The sequence below is a fragment of the Suncus etruscus genome, chromosome 4 (genome assembly GCF_024139225.1).
Source record: "Suncus etruscus isolate mSunEtr1 chromosome 4, mSunEtr1.pri.cur, whole genome shotgun sequence".
In the NCBI taxonomy this organism is placed as follows: Eukaryota; Metazoa; Chordata; class Mammalia; order Eulipotyphla; family Soricidae; genus Suncus; species Suncus etruscus.
In genome coordinates, this window is record NC_064851.1 from 74,837,278 (window position 1) to 74,851,984 (window position 14,707).

The following is a 14,707-nucleotide window of genomic DNA, read 5'->3' on the forward strand; positions in this document are numbered from 1 at the left end:
GTGAATGGTACCACAGACAGAAAATAAGCATCCCAAGCATGGTTTAGAACCAGCTAGTTCTAAACATTAGTGAGTCAGCCAAAACCTGATCAAACAGAGTGAAGCATCCTTCATCATTTTGAGATTCCCTTCCCTTAAGACCAACTTGCTTCATTTTATGGACTCCTATAACCATGGAATAATGTCACTGCACATTTTAAACTGAGAGCATTAAGGATTACAAAGCTCTAAAGAAGCATGAGGAAGACCATGTTGTTTCCTTTTTATAGGGGGTGAATGGATAAATTGAGGGACATTCCTGTAGGCTTAGGGAACCATAAGGTACTGAGGAGCTCCTGTGTGAAAAGCATGAACTGCAGCCCTTTGTACCATCTTTTAATAGAAGATTAAAAATGTTTGTTCTGAGCAACTGCAGCCTGTGCCACTTGTAAGAGAAAACTGGTATTTTAATTTTCAATTAAAATATTTTCAAATTCTAGAAGTTTTAAATATTTCACACAGCAACATCAGCAAGATAGTGATACCTAAGTAAAAAAAAACAACAACTGAACAAATGTGCAGAGCAGAGCGAAAAGTTCTCTTACACAGGAAGACACTGGCTTTCCATGGTCATGCATGAGGCATGATCCTGGGTAAGACATATAGTTCCCTGGGCAACCCTAGGAAAGACCCCTAAGCACAGAACCAGGAATGGTGGGAGGAAGGGAGGGAGGGAGGAAGGAAGGAAATATGAAAGAATTTTATAGGAAAGATTAAACAATGTTTTGGAAGGAAACACAGGTGGGTAAATAATTTTATATACCACCATTCAACATCATAATGTTTACTCTGCAAACTCCTTGCATTGAACTCAAGAAATAAAACAAAAACTAATCCCCAAAGCAGTTCAGATATGAGAATAGCTGTCACTCAAATCTCATCTAGCTGTTCACCCTCTCTTTATAAATAACACACTGAGACCCATAAAAATAAAAAAAGATACTTTCCAAGGTAACACTGCTAACTCATGGAACAATCACCACCAAGGTCTACACATCCCTGCCCTAAAGTTTTCCTACTTTATTACAAATTAAATCACTCTAAGCGATTATTTCCTTAGAGGGCCACACCCAGCCGCGCTCAGGTTACTCCTGGCTCTGTGCTCAGAAAGAGCCCCTGACTAGGGGGACCATATGGGATGCCGGGGATGGAACCTGTGTCTGTCCTGTGTCACGTATAAATATCTTTATTGAATATAATTATACAGTATTTTGGGGGGCAAAATCCTACCTAAATCTTAAACATAAACTTACTACCCTCTTCTCACACCTTCAATAGACATTATCACCAAGTTCTAGGAATTTCAGGTAATAAGTATTCTGCTAGAGATACTGTGTCTTATTTGTTTTTTTGCTTTTATTACCCTCTTAAAAAGGCAATAGATTCAAGCACATCATAAGCTACATTCCAAATATCAAAGAGTATCAATTTAAAACAAAATTAGTCTGGCTAGAAAGATACTTCTCTAATAATACCAGTAGCATTACCACCTTGAAAATTTATCATTAAAAACAATAATAAAATCCCATTATATCTTGCTATGACATTCTACTAAAACGTTTTTTTTTGGATGCCAGTAGTATTTTTTAAAAAAAGGTTTAATAGATGCAAGCCACAAATGAGAAAATAATTCTTGTAAGAATCATAAAGAAAGGCACTCAAACTTTTAAAGCAATTAAATGTAAAGCTGCTTCTAATTTTACATACTTCAAAATATAGTCAAATAAATAAAGAAGAGAGCTCATAAGTTCCTTGAGCCATTTCTTTAAACTAAACAAACCTATAATGAGAAAAAAAAATCCTGCTTCTTTCTGTAAAGTACTAAAATATTAGAAATGCTCCACTCTTAAGATCTAATGTTAGGTTCTGAGGCATTTGGAAAAGTACCAGGTGGTTTTACACTGGAGTGTGGGGAGAGTTTTTGTTGGTTTTTCTTTGGGGGTCACAACATCAGTGTTTAGGGGCTGCTTCAAGCTCAGTATTCAAAGAAGAAAAATTTTTTGTAAGTGGTGTACCTCAAACTCTGTGATGCTACCGGTAAAACCCAGGACTCCAATCTGTGTGCAAAAAATGCACTTTAGTCCTCTGAGTTCTCTCCCTAGCTCTGAAGTTGTTTTGACACAAGACAGAAGTCCTCAAGTACAAGTCCAGCTGTCTTAACCTGTCAATGTGGTCTTTGTAGAGAAAATAAAGACATCTTTTAAAAGGAAAAACAGAAGCAAGTGCACACAATAAAGAACCATCCATTGTGAGAAGAGCCATCATCTCGTCCAGGGTGATGTTTTCTCCTTGAGAGGCACTCATTTAACAAAATAATCAATTTTGCTGAGACATTCAAAAGTATGCAATTTAAGCTTCTGAATAATAGTCTTCAGTCCCCACATCAGATGTGATCTGGCTCCGATCTATTGCTATCAAGGCAGAGGCCTGAAATCTCCAGTAAAGGGATGCACTTGTGCATAAAGACAAGGTAAATTGCCAAGGGCAAGCCCTTCAAACAGGAAACAGGAATGTTGGGTGAGAGCAACTGGCTGCCTAATTTCAGAGCCTCACAAATTTAAAGGAGAATGTTCAGGAAAAGGTGTTGAGGGTCTCAGTATCAGAGATGACAAAAGCAAAACCATCCGAGAACTAACAGGGCAGCCCTATGGTCTACGGTCCATACAAAGTGAGACATACACAGGGAACAAAGTGAGACAATCCCCATTTGAAAGTTAACAGGCATATTAGAGCAGCTAAGGACTTTTGAGGGAGGCACCCACATTTTAGTGCTGTGCATAGGTTAAAAATACTAGCCTGGCATTAGAAGACTGTACCTTTGTTTTCCAGGCATTTAACTTGGCAGAGTGAGGAGGAGTTTAAAAGTATCCGGTGGGTAGAAAGGACAAAAGGAGATTTCTATTCCTGCTGTGTTTCTGTTTTCTGAAGACTGGATGAATATTTGGGAAACAATGGACATTTAGAAACTCTCCGGGGAAATTGCAACAGTGGTTGTCAGAGGATATGATAATTTTTCAAGGGCTAGAGTGGTACTACAGCAGGTAGGGCATTTGCCTTATACGGGCTCACCCGAGTTTGATCCTCAGCACCCCATATGGTCTGCTGAGTCCCTCTAGGAGTGACCCCTCTAGCACAGCCAGAAATAAGGCATGAGTACTACTAGATGTGACTCTCCCCCTCAAAATAAACAACCCCCACCACCCCAAATCTTTCAATATTTCATTTCTCGTGCATCAACAATGTACAAAGTACTATACTGATATGCTGCAGGAAGGCATCAAACTCTCTAAGACTTGATTATTCTCCTTAGAATAAAAAGCCTATTTTCAGACTCATAATGCTAAGCAATAGTGTCACGGAGAAGCTGGGGAGATAATTCAAAAGGTTCTTCATGTTGGGTTACATTTTGTCATGATTTATTACAGGTAAAGGTTTGACTTGACTATATATTTTATTTATGTAAGTATATACATAAATATCCAGGGTCACACACTGAAGGAAGCGACATTAGAGCACAAAGTTGGTAGCAGTCCAAGCACTGACCCTGTCTCTGCACCCCTCAAAAATGAAATAAAAAAACAATAAATGTTAGATTAAAATGCTCAAACTAGACCTTAAGTTTCATTATAAAAAAAAAAAGCATTTTGTAGAAGCTGTTCATAAAAAAAAAAAAAAAAGAAAAGAAAAGAAAAGAATGCAGATCACCAAAGGATGTTCATTTGCAAGGGTACCCACAGCACTGAAGCCAATGTGTGTGGCCATCAGCAAGCCTCACAACTAGAAAGCACAAAGTTCAATTCTAGGTGAGAAATGCAACTAACAGCAAGTGACCCTTAGCAGGCACTGCAGACTGGGCATGTGTGACCAAGCATTATGGTAACAAGAACAGAGGCAAAGGTAGGAGGGAGTCTGGTATCAAAATGTTCATATGGTGAAAAGTAATAAAGTCCACATTAACTCTGATTGAGGAACCTGAGAGGCTGTATTTATTGTAGGCCACATATTTCTTACATTACTAATGAAAAGCATCATCATCATTATTTTTAACGAAAAGTATTTAGCATCTGGCCTTTTCCTTAAGCATAGCTGTCAAGTCTGTTCACTGAGCAAGCTACAATCCAGGAGAGCTCTCAGACTTTTAAACTGTTTAGTTAGGATAATTTGCCGCATGATCTTGCACCTGCACCGTAAAAACCCAATGAGATACTTGAAAACCATCTCTAAAATCCTCATTAAGCAAAACTGCAGCAGACCACTTCGTTTATTGCATTATAAAAATAATAACTAGCTAAATGTTGAAAAGACAAACTGCCACCAGAATGTGGATGACAGAACAGAAACATGTGGCTCTAACAATCTGTGGCTGGGAGTTGCTCCCTCCTATAGAGGGTGAACAATCAACGAGAGGAGCTTATTTATACCACATATTTTTTTAATAACAGATGAGACGAGCTGTGCATGCAATAAAGTGCTTGGTGGCCCCTAATTAAAGCCAGCGATGACACAAGCTTGACAACTCACAAACAGACCTAAGTATTTGGGGCTTCCTGTTTGTAGAGCCTGTGATCTGAGTCTTTGAGCTATCTCCCCAGCACTAAAAAAGTTATTTTTACTGCTGAGAAATGAATATCTGGGTAGACAAAAAGGAGTTAATTTTCAGCAATCAGATTTATATAGATTTTTGTTGAATGACTTTTTTGGGGGAGGGTGGCACACCTTGAAGTACTCTCGGGATTCTCTTGGCTTTGCCCTCAGAAATCATTCCTGGTGGCCTCAAGTGACTCTATGGGATGCTGAGGATTGAATCCTGGTCAGTTGCATCCAAGACCCTACCTACGCAGGGCCTCTCTGGCCCCCATTGGACATCTCTTAATACTGCTATTGCACCCTTGGCTCCACTTCTGCCTCATTTCTCAGGACACATGCATGCAGACCAATCAATCTTCAGGTGAGGAAGAGGTCAGAGAGAAGCTCAGCTCAGATGACTCACTCCTTAGGAGAAGAATTGTTAGGAAGCCCTGAGCAGCACAGTGCATTTCATTACCCCACTGGGGCATGGGGGTAGTGTGGGGAGTGGGAGGCAGAAGTTAGGTCCTGCAGAAAAGCAGGTGGCATAGAGGGGCGTTAAGGAGAGAAACAGGAGCAGAAATGTCAAGGCACATCACAAATAGCTCTCCGGAAGGGGCTCACCAGGGAAAGGTGAAAAGGAAAATGAATCAGAGTGCAAAAATGCTCCTAAAAAAGTGCACACATTCTTTCTTGATTTATATTTCAAACCTGAGAGTGAAATGTTTTCTACACATGTTATAGAAAACAACAGTAGCAAAACAAACAAACAAAAACAACCCAACGGAAAAAAATCCAAACAAACAAAAAAACAAACCCACACCTATGAAACATACAACATTTCTTCTCTTTTTGATAATTACAAAATGCTTCTCAGTGAGGATTAGGAGGACCAGTCCATAATAGGAAGCTTGCCACAAAGAGTGGTGAATGGTCCACTGTGACAACTATAGTTGGAACTGATCACTCTAATACAAATCACAATGGGAGGGGAAGAGGGAAGAGAGGGGGAGAGGGAGGGAGAGAGAGAGGGAGAGGGGGGAGAGAGGGAGGGGGAGGGGGAGAGGGAGGGGGAGGGAGGGAAGGGGAGGGAGGGAGGGAGGGAGGGAGAGGGAGGGAGGGAGGGAGGGAGGGAGGGAGGGAGGGAGGGAGGGAGGGAGGGAGAGAGAGAGAGAGAGAGAGAGAGAGAGAGAGAGAGAGAGAGAGAGAGAGAGAGAGAGAGAGAGAGAGAGAGAGAGAGAGAGAGAGAGAGAGAGAGAGAGAGAGAGAGAGAGAGAGAGAGAGAGAATGCCTGCCCAGAAACAGGCAGAGGGAAGGGGAGAGAGGAACTGGGGGCATTCGTGGCTAGAAATGTGTACTGGTAATGGATGGTGTACACTGTATGGCTCAAACTCAATCATGGACAATTTTGTAACCACAATGCTTAAATAAAGTAATTATATAAAACAAACAAACAAATGCTTCTTAGGTTTCCTTTTATCCCTGTACTGCCAATTATAAAAAGATTTGGCCAACTAAAAATGCAGAAAGAACATGCCTGCAATGACATACAGACACATAGGCATGTTTTTATTGTCACCAATAAAGCAGGAGCTTAAAAAAATCTAAAGTCTCAGCAACACAAAAGCTGAAAAATAAGGGGGCTGTGTTCAAGGTGGCTTAGAAAAGCACTTGGCACCTCAGTGATGATGGATGGTCCTTGGGGATGGTGGATGGAGAACATGTACTACAGTGAGGCCACAGGGACCCATGCAGGCTTTGTAGGCAGCACCCCAATGGGTGAATTTCATAAATTTCATATCACTCATTTACAATCTGGTAAATGACACTTCCAGGGAAGTCCAGAGAAGCTCACTAGAGCCTGGGGCAGGAATGCTTTTGTTTGGAGAGAAAGCACCCTTAATCAGCATAGAGAGCAATAGAGGATCAAAGTGTACACAACAGGCAGAGAAAGGAAAGCAGGATGGAGGGAAGAGACCTCAGGAGACATGAACATGCAAGCCTGGAAGCTAGTATGATTGTCCTATAGAAGAGGGGAGGAAGGATAGGGACCAAAGGGTATGTAGGTGGTGTGTGTCTGGCCATTACTCAAGGATACTGTCAACTCAGCAAACAGAATCATCATGTCTATTTTTAATCAAATCTCTCACTATTCTAAGAGGTGATAGCAAATAGTCACAAGCTTTTCATTTTTTAAAATTTATTTTTATTTTTTAGGGGCCTTTCTAAGTGGCACTCAGGGGCCCTGGGGATGACTAGGGGTTATGAGGTGCTGAAGACTGGACCAGGGTTAGCTGCAAGTGCCTCAACTCCTGTATTTTCTCTCCAGCCTTAGTCACTGTTTGGGGGTGGGGGTGGAGGGGCTTGGACAAATTTGGCTGTGCATGACAGTTTACTCTAGGCTTTGTGTTCAGGGATCACTCCTGGTGGGGTGTGGGGGAACAAAAACTAGGATAGAACCGGGTTCTATAAGCTAGAGATAGAACCAGGGTTAGTCACACAAAAAACAAATGCCCTAAATTTGTCATTATTTCTTTTTGTTTGTTTGCCTGTTTTTGGGTTCTGGGCCACACCCAGTGGCACTCAGGAATTACTCCTGGCTCTGTGCTCAGAAACTGCTCTTGGCAGGCTCAGGGGACCATATGGAATGCTGGAGATTGAACCTAGATCTGTTCCGGGTCATCTGTGTTTGTAAGACAAATGCCCTACTGCTGTGCTATCACTCTGGCACCATCTTCACTATTTCTCTGGCCCCTCCAGTCATCTCTATAGACCAGTATACTCCTAGTGTCTTAACACAGACCCAGTCAGTTAATCTGTGCATGGTGGTACCAATAACAGCAAATCACTCCACAGCAAAAACCCTCAATTCTCTAGAGGTAGCCTGGCTATGTTAGGGTATAACCAGGAGATCACCTGTGGTTAGCAAGCAACCCATTCCTGTTTGATGCCTCCAGCATCACTTGGCTTCCTTTGATAAGTCTGAAGTACCAGTGAACTAGGAGGCTCAACCCAGGGTTCCCATATCCCAGAGCCCCACAGTGAGGGAAGAAGCCAGAGCCATGGAGAGAATTCTAAAAAGGCTTGAGAAAGCAGATGGCTCAGATGAGGCTCTTTGATCAGCCTGTGGTTATCAGCAATCCTGCAAAGTTCAGGGGAATCCCAGAGGCAATTCTTGTATTCCTTATTAAGAAGGAGAATAAAATCACACACAGAACTATGAGTTCAGAATGCAAACTCTTCCATGATTTTCAGTGCACAATAAAGTCCTCATTGAAGTTGGGGGTGGATGTGAGTATTAATAAGGTCTAGAGAAGCTTTCTTTAAAAAGACAATACTGGAAAAATGGGAGTTTCCAAGACTGGAATGGAATTCCACTGCCAGAATGCTAGGTGCTATGGACAAAGGATGAAGCCAGGCACTGAGGAACTCTCATCTCTAGCAAATAGAATCTTCCTTCTCTTTGGGGACCTGTGGGAATGGCAGGGCGAGTCTAATATATACACACATATGTATATACACACACAGTGACATTAAGCAAAGCACTAAAGGAATAAGATACCATTGAGAAACAGTTGTATGATAGGTGTTACATTTTTCCTGCATTGGGAAGGCTCCTGGAAGAGGGAGGGTCAGACTGTCTCACTTTTCAGCAGTCAGATTGCCCCTGTGCTGTTGGCTTTCATTTGCACAGATGTTCTCAGACTTCCTGCTTTGCAGAAGGTTCTGTTAGTGCAGCTTCACATGGACTCTCCAGCTGGTGCCCAGCTCCCTTCCTGCCCTCTTTCCCATGGATAGTAAGTGAATGGCTGGAGAGTGAAGATAGACCAATACTTTGGGCAACCTATTCCCTGGAGGGAAACCCATTCCCAGCCTGGCACTGATGCAGGAAGAAGTAAGAAAACTTTTCCCAGCTTCATGGGCAGAGGGGTCACCAAGTTTTTGCTGAAAACCTTAGATTTCTTCCACCACTGTCCCAGGAAGGACTCAATCCTAATTATTTTTGTTTTTACCTGAAAGGAAAAGAAATGCCTCTTCTTTAATCCATTTTTCATAGCTTTTTCACAGCTAAATCCAATCTGAATTAATACACTTTTAAAATTCAGATTCATTAAAAAAAAAACATTGAAATGGCAAAAGATAAGTACCATCAGCACAGACACTATTCATAGATCTGCCAAGTTCCAAGGAGAAGGAAGTGATTTTCTACTTTGTTTGGGATAATGGCACAGAACCTTCTTCTGATAGTGGTCTAGCAGTTTAAAAAGCTAGAGCTAGTTGTTAACTGTGGATAATAAAAAATCTACAAACATCAATATAAGCAAAGCACAACTTTTATGGATCTCAGAACTCATGACTCAGAAATAAAAACAAAATTTAAATCTATAAACTCAGTTTAGCGTAGATACATGCAGTACTGAGACACATCAATCAGCCCAGCTGTCAACTCTGGTGCTGTGTTTATTTAGAGCTTACACCCTGATAGCCATGACCTCGTATTATTAACCAATAAACCAAGTTGCTCCTCTCAAAGCGAATCTTGCCATTCAGACTGAATTAAGACCCAGTGATTCGCAGCAAAGCCAAGCTCCTATGTGCCATGTCACAGGCACGGCTCCCCCAAGAACAAATCTGTAGAGCTTCTTTACTTGGTTGCCCTCTGCTGGGGTTCGTCACCAGGTGGCTTGTGTTGAGCTGCTTTTCCTGTCCCCAACTTCATGTTGAGTTCAGCCTCAGAGCAAAACTCAGAAAGGCTTGGCAGACAAACCTGAGTTGACCTGGAACTTTTATCCATCTTGTTGTTAGAGCAGTCCTGAGGCTCTGCTCAGGAAATCTCCCCAGCAAAAACTGAGGCTCCTTTCTCAAGGCTCCCTTTTTAAGTTTTACTCCAAGTAAAACCAATCTACTTTCAGACTGCTATGAAGGGTTGGCAGTAAGAGATAAAACAAACAGAATTTATCTGTAGTGGGACGGAAACTACAGCCACTGTACACAGAGAACTGTAATGAATTTCTTTATGTTTAAGGAAACACAGATGTGCTTATCACCTCCTAGAGCTGACATGAAAAGGGAAATAGACAAACATGTACCCTTTGAATCTGAATAGTAAGCCTTGAAATTTGAGTGCCTGCACAGGACAGAATTCTACAGAGTAGAGATCTGCACAAAGATAGATCATCCTGGAGCACAGAAGAGAGAACACTCAAGTTTAGGTAATAAATCAAGAACAATGGAAAACACTTTCCTAATCATATCCAACCACAGGGATCCCATCACATATTCTCCCCCCCCCCCCCCAAGAAACATCTGGCAGCACCCCAGTCTTGGAGGATCATGTGGTAGGGGGGATAGATTCTGGGCTACATGCAGAGAGAATGTGCTCAAGCTCTCAGAGCACAAAAGTTTTTTTTTTTGAAAACATGACCCTTGCTCATTCTTCACTAACATGAACAGAAGGTTTTGAACTTGGGGAGCACAGGGAGAAAACACCTCAGCAAGGAAGTGGATGAGTCAATGCTCATAAAGAGTTTATGCCACGAGCTCGGAGAACAGAAGTTAATGAGTATTAAAATACTAATTAATATTCTGAGAACATGTTCTCTATCTAGCTGGTATGTTGGCAACCACTAATTAGTTATTACCAAGGTTAAAAAGTCTAAAGCAAATCACAGAAAAAATTCTCACTCCTCTCAAGAAATCTTGGAAAACCCAAAGAATTACCTATTTTAACTTTTCTGCTCAGCAATACAGCCAATCACTTCAGAGATGGAACCTGATGATTCCTATGTCTAACTATCGATAACCCTCAGAAAGGGTTCATTTCTGCCAACTATCAGAGAATAAGAATCAAGTCAATAAAGCCTATGTTACTTAGAAATCTTACTATTTTCTATGATATTGATTTAAGTTTGCTCTTACTCCATACAACTGAGTCCTTCCAATTTATTACCTTTTACAAAATGTGCAAACTTGCTAATGGAGTTTATTCACAGAACACTCAGTTCACTGTTCTGTTTCTGGTCTATAAAGTTTGTCTTTCCTTTCAGAAGGAGAAAAAGCCAATCTCTCAGCTGACTGAACAAAAATGAGATACCGAGAAACCAGAAAGGATGCTTTGCTATGCTACATTCCTTTGTAATTCAATGATCCACCATGGCATAAACTCTATTTCATCCATAAGACAATTGACAAAGCACAGTAAACTGAAGCACTGACTCCTTTCTTCTCGAATTTACTGAGAAATTATGAAATTATGAAATTACATTGCACTGCAACAAAAAAAGGGTCATGGCCAAATAAGTCAAGAACTGGGAGCTGTAAACACACTCATTTCTCAGAGTCCCGCCAGGTTCTGTCTTTTGAGGGAGAACTTCTGCCTCCCTCTGGCCAGTGTTTCCCCCATCCCCATTTCCCTTTTATAATTGCCTCACATCCAGCATAGTCATGAATACTAAGTTGACTAAAACCTGCATCATTCCTTGATCTTGGGGATAACATTCATAAACTGTATGACCTTTCAGAGTACATGATCCAACTTCCTTAGACTGATGGCAAATTTCCTAGTGCCTCAGCTGGAATTTCTCTACCGACAGTACTTGAAGCTAATTACTTTTACTTGTTGGCCAACTAAATTGAACTACCATTGTCCTCACAATTACTTGCTTTAGTTTCAAACAACATAAACAGGCTGGAGAAATGTCAGATAAGCATACCTTTGCCTTGTGTGTATGAAATTCTGGTTTCTATTTCTGGCACTGCTTTAAAAGAAAGTAAAAACAAAAACAAAAACAAAATACTACTAGCTATAAATGTAGAACAGTTCTGGATATAAATTGAGTATCACTAAGCCTACTATGCAAATATAATCCCTAGTACAATTTCAATGTTCTTATTTATGATTTTTATTTCTTTTTCGCATGGTGCTGGAAATCGAAAACATCAACTTCCTCTAAAAGACATGGGCACAGAGGTTCCAATCAATATCATCACATGGTCCAAGCTATTTACAGTAAGAATTCAGGACTAGGTAAGATTTATCAGCAGTTTTGATAATCCTACATAAAATGAAATGCTTCAATGTATTGCAGATGGGACAAAATTAAATAAATAAATAATAAACAAAAACTTCCAGAAATTGATTTTCAAAATAAGTCCTGACAGCTTTCACGCATAGCTGGCAGCAGGAGTGGATCAAGGCCACATAGACTGCAGCTCTATTGTAAGTCTGTGGGTAAACTTGAGCCTGGTTCTTCCACCTTGAGAATGACATAGCACTCCTCTGGGGTTTACTCACAATAGGCGTGTCTCTGCCAGCTGGCCTCTCTCTCCTCAAATTCATCTACTTTTCCAGCTCCCCATAACCAGCACTTGTCATAGAGACAGTTAGGGGTTGTAAAGGGCTGTAGCTTTTGTTTACAAATGGTCATTTGCTTCACAGGATGTAAAGAGGAGAGGGTTAAACAGGCGAGTGCAATTGCTTTTTCTTTTTTTTTTTTTTAAATGCACTAAAGTAAGGAGGAATAGAAAGGGGCCTTGCCCTAAAACCTGTAACTGAAAACTAAATGATGCTTTTTGCAAAGCGTTGAGGACAATGCCAGACTACTCCGGATCCAAGCACACACCTCTCCCAAGGGTCTGCTTTGACAACAGCAGGTCATTGCTGACACCACCACTGAGAACCTAACAGCAATGTGAGAACATCTGTCACACTCACATTGCACATCAAAGCTTGGCTGCATATGCTTGATGGGAGATCCCTGCAAAACAGGGATGTTAAATGATAATCATCTATGGTGGCCTGACATTGTAATGCATGTCTCAAAGGCATTTTACACAACGAGAAATTTTTCTTTAAATAAGTCAGTGCAAAATGTCCAATGTAGCAGTAAGAGCTTCTGTTGGCTTTATATGGAGGTAGGCTCTATCCACACACACACACAGCTTCATTTTCTAAAACCATAGCAATGAAGAGAAAGGCACTGACAGTTACACTCTGTGTTCCATGAATTTCCCTATGCCTGTGGCAGCTGTACAAATAAAAGGTGTTAGCTAGGTAGCTCAACAAGAAGGGAGTTTTCTCTTTGTGAAAGAGTAAGGCTTATGCAATCAAGGAGTTATGTGACCAACCTCAGCCAGGTACATGCCAGGTACAGTCTCACGGACTCTGTAGCTTCTGGTGACCAGATCCAACAGACCTGGTAGATCTCTCTACACCAGAAAAGCACTTGCTTTTATCTTTTATTGTTTTCATTTTTAAATAAAAATAGTATAAATTAGGGGGTGCTGAGTTCCTCCATAGGGAACACTGGGAAAGCACATTTCTATTATGGGAACAGAAAAAACCCTGCTATGGCCATGAGACAGCAATCCAGCTATTTTGCACAGTGATGAGAGTGACAATGATGTGGAACACTGCCTTGGCCATGAGACAGCAATCCAGCTATTTTGCACAGTGATGAGAGTGACAATGATGTGGAACACTGCCTTTCAGACAGCTGCCAGCACTACTCCATGATCCCCACTTTGCATACTTATTGTGGGAAGGCAGAAAAGAGAATAATGTTTAAAATACACTGGTGGGGTTGAGAGAGTGTTCAATGGGCTGGAGTATGTGCTCTGCATAAGGAACGCTAGGTTCACTCCTTGGTCTCCTAAGCACCATCCTGAGTGATTCTCAAGTGCTGAGTGGGAAGTAACCCCCAAGCACCACTGGATATGGATCCCACAAAGAGTGTGTGTGTGTGTGTGTGTGTGTGTGTGTGTGTGTGTGTGTGTGTGTGTCTACATACTATGAGGCTGAAAAACTAATGGTAGTGAGGTGATGATAGGAACTAAGTGGGGAAGGGGGCATGTCTTTCAAAGACAACTTTGCCCAATTCTAACGTAGTCAAGGTTACAACTATTAGATCAGAAGAGGAGACAGTCAATGATTAAGCTTGTTACTCAATTTCAATACCCGTACTAGCTCTGGACATGTCCCAGCAAAAATTTGAAGCAGGTCCCGAGGAAGCCAAAGGTTATAGGACAAATTTTCTATATATTGTAAAAGCAAAAATCAGCAAAGACAATAGCTTGAAGTGATTTTTTAAGGTAGTATAGTAAACGAATGAACTATGAAAACACTAGCCAAGGGCAGTTGGAGTCTCCTGCCAGGCAATGGTTTTCATGAAAATAAAACAGGAGGCTGAAACATTTCTACCACTGATTTAAACATCAAACAAGAATTTCTAACATTAATTAAAAAGTTAATTTATTACCGGATACTTAATAGATATACCTTCTTATAATGCTAGAGTTACCTCAAAAAGGAGATAATATATCTTAAAGCAAGACGAAGCAAAAAGGTTCAAGTGTCTGCCTATGAAAACATGGTTGATTTCAGGTCTGTCTGGTGTGGCTATGGAACATGTCCTGATGCTATAAACACTAATTATACAGACTACGGTGCATCAAGCTTTGCTCTCAAGGACCAAATATGAAGCATTTCGAGAAAGCGCTACTGCAACTGTGGGCCCCATAAGCACCCAAACAAGGCCATTCTCTGAAACACAGAAGGTATGTTTGACAACTTAGTATTAGAATAGCAGCTGGCAATCCACTGCCCTGTGTCAGATTCAGACCACTCGTTGACTGGTTTCTATATACAAAGTCTTATTTATTTCTGATCATGAGCTAGCCCACCATCAGGGCTATTTTCAGAAGATGAAGGGGCTACTGCCAGCCAATGCCCTGGTTTCATAGAAACATTCTTAGGTGCCTTGGGGGGGGTGGGCTCTTTGTTCTAACCGTCCTGCACAAACTACAATTCCACTGCCTCCATGGTCTATATGCTCCAGTGCCCCAGAGAAGAGAACCCTGAGACATGCTTGGCACTGGTGTGACCTTCAGATAAATTCTGCATTATATCTCAGTGGGTGATTGCATTTATGAAAGACCACTGGGGAGTTGAAACAACTTAACCTGGAATAATGGTCAGCGGTCACATAGTTTGTTGTGCCGTGACAAGTTAATCCATCCATCCATCCATCCATCCATCCATCCATCCATCCATCCATGCATCCATCCATCCATCCATCCACATTCACCCACCCACCCACCCATC

General features: G+C 41.2%; 1 protein-coding gene across 1 annotated transcript in view; it reads right to left on the reverse strand.

The window, feature by feature from the left end:
* PREP (prolyl endopeptidase) overlaps nucleotides 1–14,707 on the reverse strand; it is a 129,416-nt gene that overhangs the window by 18,736 nt on the left and 95,973 nt on the right. The window lies entirely within an intron of this gene.